General features: G+C 62.3%; 1 protein-coding gene across 2 annotated transcripts in view; it reads left to right on the top strand.

The window, feature by feature from the left end:
• Nucleotides 1-1,134: 1,134 nt before the first annotated feature.
• Nucleotides 1,135-12,028, top strand: part of SHANK3 (SH3 and multiple ankyrin repeat domains 3) — a 382,593-nt gene continuing 371,699 nt past the window's right edge. The window contains exons 1-2 of one of the 2 annotated variants that reach the window (XM_063323817.1): nucleotides 1,135-1,216; nucleotides 10,838-10,887. The gene's annotated coding sequence lies outside the window, so the exon portion shown is untranslated. Of the gene's footprint in view, nucleotides 1,217-2,050; nucleotides 2,147-10,837; nucleotides 10,888-12,028 lie in introns of those variants that run through there. The other variant, XM_063323818.1, reaches the window with a different exon arrangement.

Here is a 12,028-nt window from a genome sequence, read left to right as displayed (position 1 = left end):
TGGATGAAGCTCCCCTCAGAGGGTGGAGGAGGGATATGTAGGAGCGATGGGCAGCGCAGGAGGCAGAGGATGCTGGAAAGCTGTCCCATGGATGGGGAGAAGAGCCTGGTGAGGCCCCGCGGCCGGCCGGATGGGTCTGTCTCCTGCGGCTCGGCTGAGCCTGGTGTGACTGATGCAGGGTGACTCCCACTGCCCAAAGGTGGGATGATGGTCAGGCAGGGACAGGGCCTGGGATGAGGCAGCAGGCTGTTGCTGGAGGGGGACAAGGCATTCAGGAGACCTGGCCCCTGGGGCCCTGCAGCTGCCAGGCACACGTCCCTGTGTGATGCAGGCTGTCGAGGGCATGCCTGCCCTCCTTTCAGCTGAGCGCACTCAGACACATGTCCCTGTGCTGCACCGCTGCTGCTGTGGCATGCATGGGGGCTGCCAAGCGGAGCAGGGCCAGGGGCACGCCAGGCCAGGCAGACGGGGGGCATGGGGACACATCAGGGAGGGCAGCGGGGAGGGAGGGGATGTCCCCGCTGGGCAGGGTAGGGTCTCTCCTCCCACCACAGCCGTGCCAAGGGAGCTGCTGCAGGGTGACGCAGCGCTGTGCCCTGCGCCCCACCCCGGCTGCTCTGACCCGCTCGCGCCTGGCCAGGGCAGACTGTGTGCCCCAGCAAGCGCCCCAGGCCAGGGCGCCGTCTGTCCATCTGTCCATCTGGCCGTCCATCCGGCACTGCTGTGGGCAGTGCTGCCGGCGCCCCGTTCTCGGCCTTGTGGCAGGGTTTCCTCCCAGCCGGCGGTGCTCCCACAGGAAGGGAGAATCTCTGCTCTGGCAAGGTGTTTCCTGGCTCCCCAGATAGGATGCGGAGGCACATCCTGACCCCTGTGGATGTGCACAGACCCCGGAGCAAGCACGACACAGACCCGCTGTGACGCTCAGCACACTACAGCACCCCAAAGACATGCACATGCAGCCATGTCTGTGCGCGCAGGACTCTGTGGCCAGGTCCTGACCCAGGACGTCCGTGCGTCCTGGTCCGCTGCCTCGGCCCGGCTGCAGCAGGACGCAGGGCGCAGAGGGGGGCGGTAGCCTGGCGGGGACAGGGGTGTCCCCTTCCTGGAAGGAAAGGGGCTGAGCTGGCGGACGCTGGTTTCCTGTAGGCTCCAGCTCCAGCTCCGCAGGCGCCAGGAGCCAGAGCAGCCGGGGCAGGAGCACGCGGGCCTGTGCCAGGTAACGGCAGTGGGGCCGGGCTGTGGGAGCCCCCCAGCAACGTGGGACTGGGGCTGCTCTGCTCCCTGCCGGGGCCGTGGGGCTGGGACAGCCCTGGGAAGGGCAGGTACCCGCGGTGGGGCAGCAGAGCCGGGGCAGTGCTGGTCCCTCGCCCTGGGGTCAGCGGGTGGGCCTTCGCGGTGGACGCAGTGGGGCTGGACTGGCCCCGGTGCTTTGCGGTGGGCTCAGTGGGGCTGGACTGGCAGCACGGGGCTGGCCCGCGGGCCTTTGCGTGGCTGTGGGACGCTTCAGGCGATGCCACGGGGCAGGTGCGTGGGGCCGGGCCGCGGGGCTGGGCTGGGCCTGGGCCGTGTCCGTGACGGTGCCGGGCCCCGGAGCGAGGAGACCAGCCCTGCTCGCGGGGCGCCCCGTGTCACGGCCCGGCCGCGGGGGTCGCGGGCCGCCCCGGGCGGGGGTGGGACGGGGCCGGCGCTGCCCCCCGCCCGCTCTCCCCGGGGGCGCCGGCGGGGAAAGGCCGAGCCGGGACCAAGCGCGTCCCCGCGGGCCGGGGCGGGCGGAGGGTGCTGGAGGGCGGCGGGGCAGCGGAGGGCGCGGGGTGCCGGCGGCGGGCGCGGGGCAGCAGCCCCCGCGTGCGGCGGGCAGTGCGGGTGCGGTGCCGGGGCCGGAGCAGCCGCCTCTGAAGTTTCCCTCCGCCCGCCCCTTCCCGCGCGCGCCGGCTCGCCGTTGCCATGACAACTCCTTAAACTAACACCCGCTGCCGGCGGCGGGGGCCGAGTTCGCGGAGGATCCGCCGCGCGCGCCGCTCCCCGCCCCGGCCCCGCCGCCCCCGCCCCGCTCCGCGCCGCTCCCGCTCCCGCTGCCGGCGGCCCCGCTGCCCCCGGCCGCTCCGCCGCTATGGTGGCTCGGGCCCCGCCGCCCGCCGCCCCGCAGGTAACGGGCGGCCCCGGGGCAGCTGCGGGGGCGGCGGCGGGGCCGGGGCGGGGAGCGGAGGTCAGCCCTGCGCGGGGGGGCGGGCGGCTGCGCTGCCCCGGGAGCGCGACCGGGCGCCCGCGGACGGTCCGGGCGCGGGTCCGGCTCCGGGTGCGGGTCCGGGCGCGCAGGTGCGCGGCGGGCGGGGGCCGTCGGCTCGGCGGGGCGCAGGCGGGAGGGCTCCGCCGCCGGCGGGCTGGACCCGGTGCCGGTGCCGCGGCGGGCGGGAGAGGCGGCTGCGGCAGCCCCGCGGGCAGGGGGAGGCTCGGCGGCGGGGCCGGGGGCTGTGCGCTGCCGTGCGGGGGTGCCCGGGTGCGGGGGGGGCGCGCAGGGGGGCAGGGGATGGGGTTTGCGGGGGGAGCGCTGCCAGTGGGGGCCGTGGTTTGCGGTGGGGCGTCTGTGCTGGGTACGGGGCCGTGGTGCGCAGTCCCTTGCGTTTGTGCCAGGGAATTTGGGCTGCGGTGCATGATTTGGGTGCCCGTCCTAGGAGCTGGGGGCTGTGGTGAGCGGTGGGATGTGTGCTCTGGGGAGCGGGGCTGTGGCTTCCTTTGGGTCGTATCTGTGGGGTGGCCATGGCTGTGGATTGCAGTGGGATGTCTTGGGGTATAGGGGCCATGGCTTGCAGTGAGATGTTGGCGCTTCAGGACAGGAGCTGTGGTCGGAACTGGGGTGCCTGTGCAGGGGAGTAAGGGCTGTGATGTGCTGTGGGGCTGTGGTTGTAGCAGGAGCCTATTTTGGGGGATAAGGGCTGAAATTTGCGGTGATCCATGTGCTTGGGCTTTGCAGCAGTGCAAACATGCCGGGGTAGGGGCCATGGTTGGTGGATGGGATGTGCTGGGGACTGGGAGCCCTGCTTATCGGTAGAGTGCATGCTGGCAGAGCATCCATCAGAGGATGGGGACCATGAGAAGGTGGGGACCATGACACCTGAGGTGTGGTCCAGAAGTTTTTAGGCAGACAGGGGACTTTTGGTGCAGGCATGGCATTGCTTTTGTAGCGTGTGCCATTGCTTTTGTGACTTACCTGTTTGTGGTCCTTCCATATCTGTGCATAATTGGGTGTATCTACCTTCAGGGCTTTGCACATACCTATGCATGATGCTCAGCACACCATTTTTCTGTGTGCTCTGTTGTCTGTGTGTAAGCACAATTTGTGTAGTAAGTCACTTCCACCCCAGGCTGTCACGGATAACGAGCTGTTCTCTGGGCTCAGGGTGTGGGATTTGTGTGGTTGTGCTCTTGTCTCTGGGCCTCAGCTTGTAATTTTGCCTGTCCGTGATGTCTTGGGGAACTGCTGGAAAAGTGAGAATCTGCCACTCTCCTACTCTTCCAAAACTGGGTCAAGGAAGCAGGAAACTCCAGAGCTGGCTTTGGCCGCACAGGTACCGGTACCCACGAGTGCCTGTGGATGCTTGCGTGAATCGGGATGCTGGCATGAAGGGAGCAATGGAGTTAAGCAAATAGGATTTAAACAGGAACCGTACCTGCCGTTTCTTGCCTTGACGTCTATAGGCAGGGATCCTCAAAGCCTTCGGAGATGTAAGGGTTACATCTGTCGGGCATCTGTGAGAAACACGGTCAAACATGGGGCCAGGTCTGCAACTGTACCTATAGCAAGGCACGGTGGGAACGTGTGTCACTGTGTTAGCGTACAAGGCGTTCTTCCAGCTGTTGTGTGTTTGTGCCAGAGCCTTGGTTGTAAGGAGAGGAGCTGAGGGCTTGGGCTCTGCTCTTCTCTTGGTCTGGGTCTCCCGGCAAGTGCCTTTGCCCAGGACAGGCAGTTGCCCTTGGTCAGTGTCTGCTGGGCTCGCTGCGGCTCTCGCAGATGTGGAGGGTGCACAGGCCCCTGTGCTCCGGGAGCTGGAGACCCTGGGACGGGGGGCTGCGCCTGGGCAGCGTGGGGTGTGCACGTTGCTTGCATGCTGGCGAGGAGGCTCGCGGCTCGACATGCCTGGGAACAGCGTGGGGACAGGGATGGCTCCTGCTGGGGCATGGTGGGGTCCTTCCCCCCAAGAACCTTATAGGCTTCACTGAAAACTTCCATTGTCGTTCTCTCTTAATGGTGACATGCGGGTAATGGAGACAACACATAACGAGTTTCCATAATTCCTTTCTTATACTAACACTTAAATGCATTACAAAGTTCTTGTGCATTTTGCACCTGCACGGTAGCCCTCTGCGGAGATTTTGCCGACTCTGCCAAACTTGCAAGGTGTGTGGCGACAGGGGCTGAGGGCAAAAAAGGGCACAAAGGAGAATATTACAAGGTCCTTTTTTCAGATAATAACCTTTTGTTGCTGTACAGCATGTAACACCTAAATATTCATTTAACACCTAAGTATTCTTAATTTTGGTAGTATTATGATATGAATAATGCATATCTGTACTGTTTGTTTTGTACTGCGTTGTTCACTTAAACCACTGTTGTGTTCTGGAGGTGCACACAAACAGACACGCGAGCAGAACAACAGAATATTCTGTTGAGATTTCCACCAGCTAAAAATTATTACTGCTGCCTCCGCACTGGCGTGCGTAAGTGCACATGCAAATGGTGAGGCACGAGTGTGGAAGTGGTGAGGAGCCGGGTATGGGGCCGTGGGGTGGGAGGGGGCCGGGGTGGCAGGCTGGGGTCCCCTGCCCGTCTCGCAGAGCGTGGTGAAGCTGCGGCATCCCGGCAGGGTGAGTGAGGCTCCCTGGCGGAGGCACCGCAGGAGCTGGGGGGTGATGGCAAAGCGGGTCCTGCCCTGGAGCACAGCACAGAGCTGCGGTGGGGGTCTGCAGAGCTGGGCCAGGAGCTGGCGGTGGGGCTTGGGGTTTGGGGTAGAGCTGAGCTCTCCCATGAGAGCCGGGGCAGGGGCTGGTGGTGGGGTTTGGGGTAGAGCTGAGCTCTCCCATGAGAGCCGGGGCAGGGGCATGCCTGCGTCCAGGATGTGGGAGAGGAGCTGCTCCTGGCACTGCCCTCGGAATGAGGAGTGTTCCAGGGATGGCCACAGCCGGGAGGTTGCGTCGGGAGGGCCAGCAGCGCTCCTGGCTCCTGCCCTGCTCTGCCTCTGTGCCGGGGTGAGGAGGGGCTGTGAGGGCAACCAAGACAAGCTGGGAGCAGAGCTGTGGGGCAAGGAAAGGATTCCGTCCTGGGCAGCAAGGGGGACCGGCCGTGCCCTGCCCCGCTCTGGCCCCCTCTGCCTGCTCTGGCCCCAGCCTGGCGCCCACCACTGGCCCGGGAGGTGGGATCCGGTGGTCGGCTCTGCCCTTGGCACCAGGGACACGGGAGCAGGAGCCGCGGGGTGCAGCGGGGGCTCGGCTGCCTGCTGGGGCTGGCAGTGCTGTGGGGCAGGAATCCCCTCTGCCACAGCAGGCCTGGAGCAGGGGGAGGCCGTGCAGCTAAAACGAGTACAAAGACTAAATTGCCATCCCACTCCTAAATGCAGCTGAGCTGCTGTAACTGTGACAACAGGCAAAAGCTCTGGTTCATGAGTGCCTTGGCTCCTGTTGGCAGCGTGGGAAGGGGAGGCAGCGCTGGCTTTATGAAAGTCTCTCCAGGATCAGCCCAAACTTTCAGGGGCTGGGGTGTCTGTGCCGCTTCCAGCGGTCGGGCTGCCCATCTCGTCAGGAGGAGCGGAGCGGATGGGGACTTTGGTAACCTGAGAAGCAGGTTGATCAGGAGACTCTTCTATCATTAAAAATTGAAAGTTCTCTGGCGGCAGCATGTTCTGCCCTCACTGACAGCAGCTCCGTGAGTTTGTGATTCTGGATGTTGCGTGCGCTCAGCTGTGACTGCACGGGTGACTTGGGGTGGGAACGGGGCTGTGCAGAGCCGGGGACAGTGCAGGGGGGACCATCAGAGCCAGCCCCTTCCCGAGCAGAGCCAAGCCCCAGGACGTGTGCGAGGCCTGCACCCCACAAACAGCCTCTCCTTCCCATGGGCCCCCCATGGCGGGGCAGGTGATGCTCCAGCCCAGCCCCTGCTCTAAGGGGCTGCTCGTTTGGAAGGAGCTGCCCTTGGAGCTGCTCTTTCATGCCAAGGCGGATGACTTTGCAAGCTCCGGAACAGCAGGGAGACCTCGGTGGGCAGGGGTGGGTTTGGTGCCTTGTTGGCACTAGAGAAACCCAAGGGTGCCATTTGGTTCAGGGCTGCACTTCTCCCCAGGACAGAACTGATGGGTCCTGGGCTGCGTCCCACCTCCCCACAGCTGTTCCCTCCTGGGGACAGCGGGGCTCCCTCCCCCGGGAGAGGCTGGCATTCCTGGCTTATTTAAGGAGTGGTTTAGACTTCCAGGTCTGGATTCTTCTGCTTTTTATAGACATCCTCAGGGGAGTACAAAGAATGGCAGGAAACGCAGCGGCCCCACAAGTGCTCGGCCCTGGACACTATTGTTCGGCACTGGCGGAAGCCAGCCGCAGTCAGGGCTGCCCGGGGGACCTTCCCCTGCCCGGAGGAAGCTCGGCAGAGGCTCAACCATGTCCTTACAGCATGAGGTAATGTTTCCTGGCCTCGGTAGGAAGGGACTACAGCTCCCGGCATGCGTGGGGATACAGGACTTCTCATGCTGGGGCTCGGGGGCTGCAGGCTGTACCTCGATGTCTCCTGCTCCTCTGCATGGTCACGGATCCCTGGAGCTGTAACAGGAGCCTGCTGGGACATGATGGCCAAACTTGAGCTTGCCCTGACTGTCTGCTCACCTCCGTCCTGAGTCCCACAGGCCTGTGGGGGCTACCTGGAGCAGCTGTGCCGTGCCAGGCTGTGCCACGCAGGCAGTTTGGCTGCGGTGTGGCCAGACCGGTGGCCTTGCACAGAGATGTGCAGTGGTGTCTGCTCGTGGCACCGTAGCCCTTGGCCTGGGTTTGTGGCTGCCCTATTGCCAGGGAAGGCTTGATGAGACAAGAAGGCATTTCTCATCTGGAACAGCTGGAATGGACTCCTTGACAATGCTTGTGAGAGGGACCAAGCGGCATTGTCCCTTTGTGGGTAAGGGCCCCGGGAGACCTCGGGCGGCAGAAATGGGGCACGTCCCCCCTGTATGAACCCTGATCACAGGCATCTGTGTGTGTCCCATCTGCCGTATCATAACCCCATGGACATCCCTCTCTGCAGAGAGGCATTCCCACAGCCCTCCTGAGATAGGAGTCTCCAGATGCTTCCCAGCTCCCAGTTGTGTCTTGGGGACAGTTTTACTTCCACTGACTTGTCATTTCTGATCATGTCGTGTTTGTTAGACTGCTGGGGACCAGCTGCCGTGGTTACTGCGAGTCTGCAGTCCCTGTCTCTTATCCTGGAAAGGGGAAAAGCTGAACGAAAAGCAGGGAATCTGGACACTCGTGATAAAAGAGTCAGACTTAGACAAGCAAAAGGCGAAAGGCAGAATTGCCGTTCAAGAGCAAGGGGAATAACAGCCTCCCTGGAGCTCTCCCCACTAATCTGAACAAGGCCCCTCTGGCTCCACAGACAACAGGATCCTCAGGGACTGCGAGTGCTCGGATCCTGGCGGTGTGCAAGCTGCAGTCTAAATACATTGCAGATCATCTGCATAATTTATTCTTCTGTGAAGAGTTTAATTTATCAGGTCCAATAATAAACTCATAAATCTCCCTTGCCTGTTATCAGGGTTGGGAGAAGATGCTCATATTATAAGCATTTAATTTATCTCCTGAGCTGCTTCCCAAGCAGATTGGTGCCTTTGACGTTACTGGATGCATATTCCCATGGTCAACGTTCCCCCAGGCCCTCCTCACCTGAGGACAGAAAAGATGGTGCTGGAGAGCCCCAGCTCAGGAGGAGCCCAGGAGGTCGTTGTGCTGGCCCAGATCTGCTCTGGAGGTGAGGGTGGGATGGAGATAGTGTGGAGCCAGGAGGAAGATCCATCCTGCTGGAGACTGAGCACGACTGGTGCTGGGAGCCACTCTGCATGTCAGAGCCACCCTCTGGGACCGTCTCGCTGCCCTGGCCCCCCTCTGGCACAGTTGCGGGCCGGCTGGGGACCGGCTGCCTGTGCCAAGGGCTGATCCTGCTGGCCATCAGCAGAGCCTGCGGAGGGGCTGCACGGCCTCGACAGGTTTGCTGCTGCTGGTGACTTTGCTTGGTATCCTCACCCACAGAAACCTCCAGATCTGGCTGGGAACTTGCACCATTCCGGGCCTCAGGGGCTTCCTGCGGCAGTGAGCTACACCATCTAGTCACGGACGGTGTGGAGAAGTATTTCCTTTTCTTAGTGCGAGATCCCACAACATTTTCTGCTGCCCTCATGCTGTGAGATGAAAAGAGCAGAAGCATCGTCTCCTTTCTGCAGACTGTTCAGGATGTTACAGCTTTTTATCTGTGTCCCTTCTTATTTGCCTCCTTCTAAGGCAGCAATCTCTACTCTTTCCTTTCTCTTCTTATGACAGTTTTTCTTGCCCTTTGGTCATTCTTGCCTCCTGTTTCTGAGTCGCCTCGGTTCTGCGTTTCCTCGGGGAGCCCTGGTGGCCATCCTGCACCCGTTAGACGGCTGGGGAGGTACCTATTCCCCACGTGCTCGGTTGTTGCCCATTTTGCTGCCGGTGCTGCCTGCGCTGCCCCAGCGCTCCCATACCGAGGGAGGGTGGTAAAGCGCAGACGATGCTCGGCTGGGTCGGGACAAGGTGCCGCTGGGGGCTCGCAGCTCAGCTCCCCGGGGCTGTGCCGTGGCTGTGCCAGCAGCTGTCACAACCTGGGGATCTGGTGTGCCTCTGGGGAAGGCTGCTGTGCTCCAGATGGCTGCCACACAGATAGCTCTCTGTCTGATGCTACGCAGAGGCCCAGAGGGTGTGGAGCCGTGCCACCAGGCATGCTGGGGTGTTTGGGTTGTGCCGCCCGTGGTGACATGTAGCTGTAGCCGTGCTGCTCCAGCCCCAACCCACCGCATCCCTGGGCTGAGGCGGTGGGTGAGCTGGGAGCACGAGCTGCTGGAGGTGCCTCTGGCGGACGGGGAGTTCTTGCTCTGCGGCACCACACAACCCACCCCCTCATCTGAGCTTCTTAATCGCAGCAATCGGGTCTCCTGGCACTGCTGGCCATGGTGGGGCAGGAGGGTTTGGGGCTGGTCGGTGCCCTGGGCTGGCTTCAGACCACGCTCTGTGCTGCAGCGAGGGATTTCAGATGGTGCATGGGTGGGAGGGAGGCTGTGTCGGTGTCCCCCCTCAGGGTGTCACCCCTCAGCCCTGCAAGGCTGTGCTTGCCAAGGTTCGATGTCCCCGCAGGCACAGCAGCCCCTTGCCCTGCCGCCAGCCCCACTCAGCCTTGGTATTCCTGGTGCTAAGGGTCGTGAGAGAGACTCAGTTGACTGTGGTCACTAAATGTGCAAGCAGGACGCACACATGCCCTGTGCTGTTTTGTTTAGGTCCTACATAAACAGCTGTGGTAGGTTTCCTCTGTTTTCAAGGCTCAGGTGTCCTGTGAGCTTTTCTCAAGAGAGGAGTCAGTGGGGCAGTGGCAGCTGTGTCCGGAGCACCGTGCTGCAGCCCCACTGGGGCCTCGGCAGCATCATTTTACACAGGCACACAATAGCCGCTAAGTTTTCCAGGTGCATCACAGCATCTGTGATCCTTCTGCCAGAGGAGGCTGGAGTATATCTTATAAAATGTTTAAAGCCTGGTGGCACCCAGCTGCCCGCGTGTCACACCGAGTGCTCTGCAAAATCAGGATCCCTGCGGCGGCCCCTACCCCCCGCAGCACCTTGCACTCGCTGACACCAGCTGCAGCACAACGGGCGTGCTCCAAGAAATCCCAAGTCATACATTTTTAATTTTCTACAACAGAGCAGCCATTTCAGCCACTCACCCGGAAAGGATCTTTAATAAGAAGCAAGGAGAGAGAGCATGCACGTTTCCAGCACATACGAGAGCACAGACATTATGGATACCCTTTTCTCTTTCCCTGACTGCCTGTATCTGTTCCTGAATTTAGCCTGGGGCATTTGCCATGTTGTGTTCTGGAGGTGGGCGCAGCTGGGCCCTGGTCCCTTGTTGCTTGTCCCAAACAGAACAAGAGGGTCGACCTTGTGGAGGAGCTGACCCTTAGCATTGCTGGCATTTCAGCTCGAGCCTGCCTCTGCTCTCAGGCTGCGTCCTGCCCAGGGCTCTGCCTGGGAGTGGATGAGCCAGGGTGGGAGAGGTGCAGAGGACCCTCTGACCTGGGGTGGGAGAGGTGCAGAGGACCCGCTGACCCGGGGTGGGAAAAGTACTTGTGGACCCCCCTGACCCATGGGGGCTGTGTCCGCCTCCCCTGGTGCTCTGGCCTGAGCTATTTCCTCGGGAAGCTGCATTGCCCTCGCTGAGGTCTCGCCGAGCCACGCTGTGGGACAGAGGCAGGGGGCTGCCAGTCCCCCAGCCCAGCTGGGCAAGGGGCAGAGCCCCTGTGGCTGTCCTCGGGGGGAGCGGACGTGCCTGTCCATGGGGTGAGGACAGCCCTGCGCGGGCAGGAGGGCTTGGGCGCAGGAGGGCCAGGGACGCTCTGCTGCGGCAGGGTGGCAGGTGGTGGTGACCTTGCCTCTCTTCCCAGTGTCCTGTAGGAGCTTTGCTCTGGGGATGCTCTTGTTCCTAGCCCTGCGGCTTCCGCACCGGGGCTGAGTCTCCTGTCTGCCCGGGGGCTGTGCGTGGGGTGCACTGCACTGATGCTGTCCTTGCTCTCTGTTGTCCGCAGGTTGATGAAGAGGGAGTGCTGTGACCCCGTGCCTGTGACAGTAATTTCAGGTAAGCGCTGTTCTGTCCTTCCCGTTCTGCCATCAGAAGGGCCCTGGGCCTCCCGAGCGCAGGTGGTGGGGAGAGGGCTCGGGCTGGTGAGGGCTCTGCAGCGCTGCCCCAGGAGGGGGTGGCCTGTCTGGGGCACTGGGGTTGGGGACCTGGCTGTGGTGCTCAGAGGAAGCTGCGTGGAGAGCTGAGGGCAGAAACAAGGCTTGTGAGGGCTGGCAAAGGATGGCAGGGCTCAGGCTGGAGGGGACAGGACACGCTCAGGCAGGCTGCAGGTGATGCGGCAGCAGTTATGAGTCAGGGGTGGGTCATTGCTACATGATGTGCTTTGAGGAGGCATCAAGAGGAAAGGTCTGGGGGAGACTGGTGAACCAGGCCTGCCTGGGCCCACCCAGCTGGGATCCAGGGTGCCCTCGCTGATGGGATCCCCTCAGGCCCATCCAGCTGGGATCCAGGATCTCTGTCTGGGACAAATACCGCTGGTCTTGGAGGTTCCTGGACATCACACTGGCGCGGGTGCTTCTTCCAGTCCTGGCTGCTCAGATGCTGCCTCATGCAATGGGACTTTTTCCTGCCCTGCCTGAGGACGCTGGATCCCCAGCGCTTGTGTAGCTGGTGACCGTGTCACCCCACAGCCGTGCTCAGGGACCGGGTGCTGCATGCAGACCGCTCTACGCACCGGGGCAAGGTCTTGATGGGACCTGGGTGCGAATGTGCAGCACGTTGTGAAAAGCATTTTCTTTGGCTGCACTGAGTCTTTGGGCGTCTAGTGCTGCCTCTGTGGCTGCTGTCAGGCTGGCGTGGGGGAGTTCAGTGCCATGGCATGAGGCCAGCCAGCTCCAGATGTGCACAGAGAACCTGCAGCACCATTGCTGGCAGGTGCCAGGGCTCACGTGCCACAAAGGGAATCAGAGCAACGGTGGGTTGCCAGGCCGAGGGCAGGGGCAGCGCATGCATCCTCCCAGGGCACCGAATGGATGTGGGCAGGGGAGGACGCAGCAGCTGCTTGCTGTGACTGTGGTAGGGCCAGAGCCTGGCTCCGAGAGAGAAAAGCTACACTAGGGACAGGGAAGCATGAGGGACAACAAGGGAGAGGGGAGCAGGGAAACTACTGCCCACAGCTGGGGGAGAAACAGCTTGAGCT

The sequence above is a fragment of the Chroicocephalus ridibundus genome, chromosome 1, assembly GCF_963924245.1.
Source record: "Chroicocephalus ridibundus chromosome 1, bChrRid1.1, whole genome shotgun sequence".
NCBI lineage: Eukaryota > Metazoa > Chordata > Aves > Charadriiformes > Laridae > Chroicocephalus > Chroicocephalus ridibundus.
The sequence above is the reverse complement of the archived record's forward strand: the minus strand, read 5'-3'. Positions and strand labels throughout refer to the sequence as shown.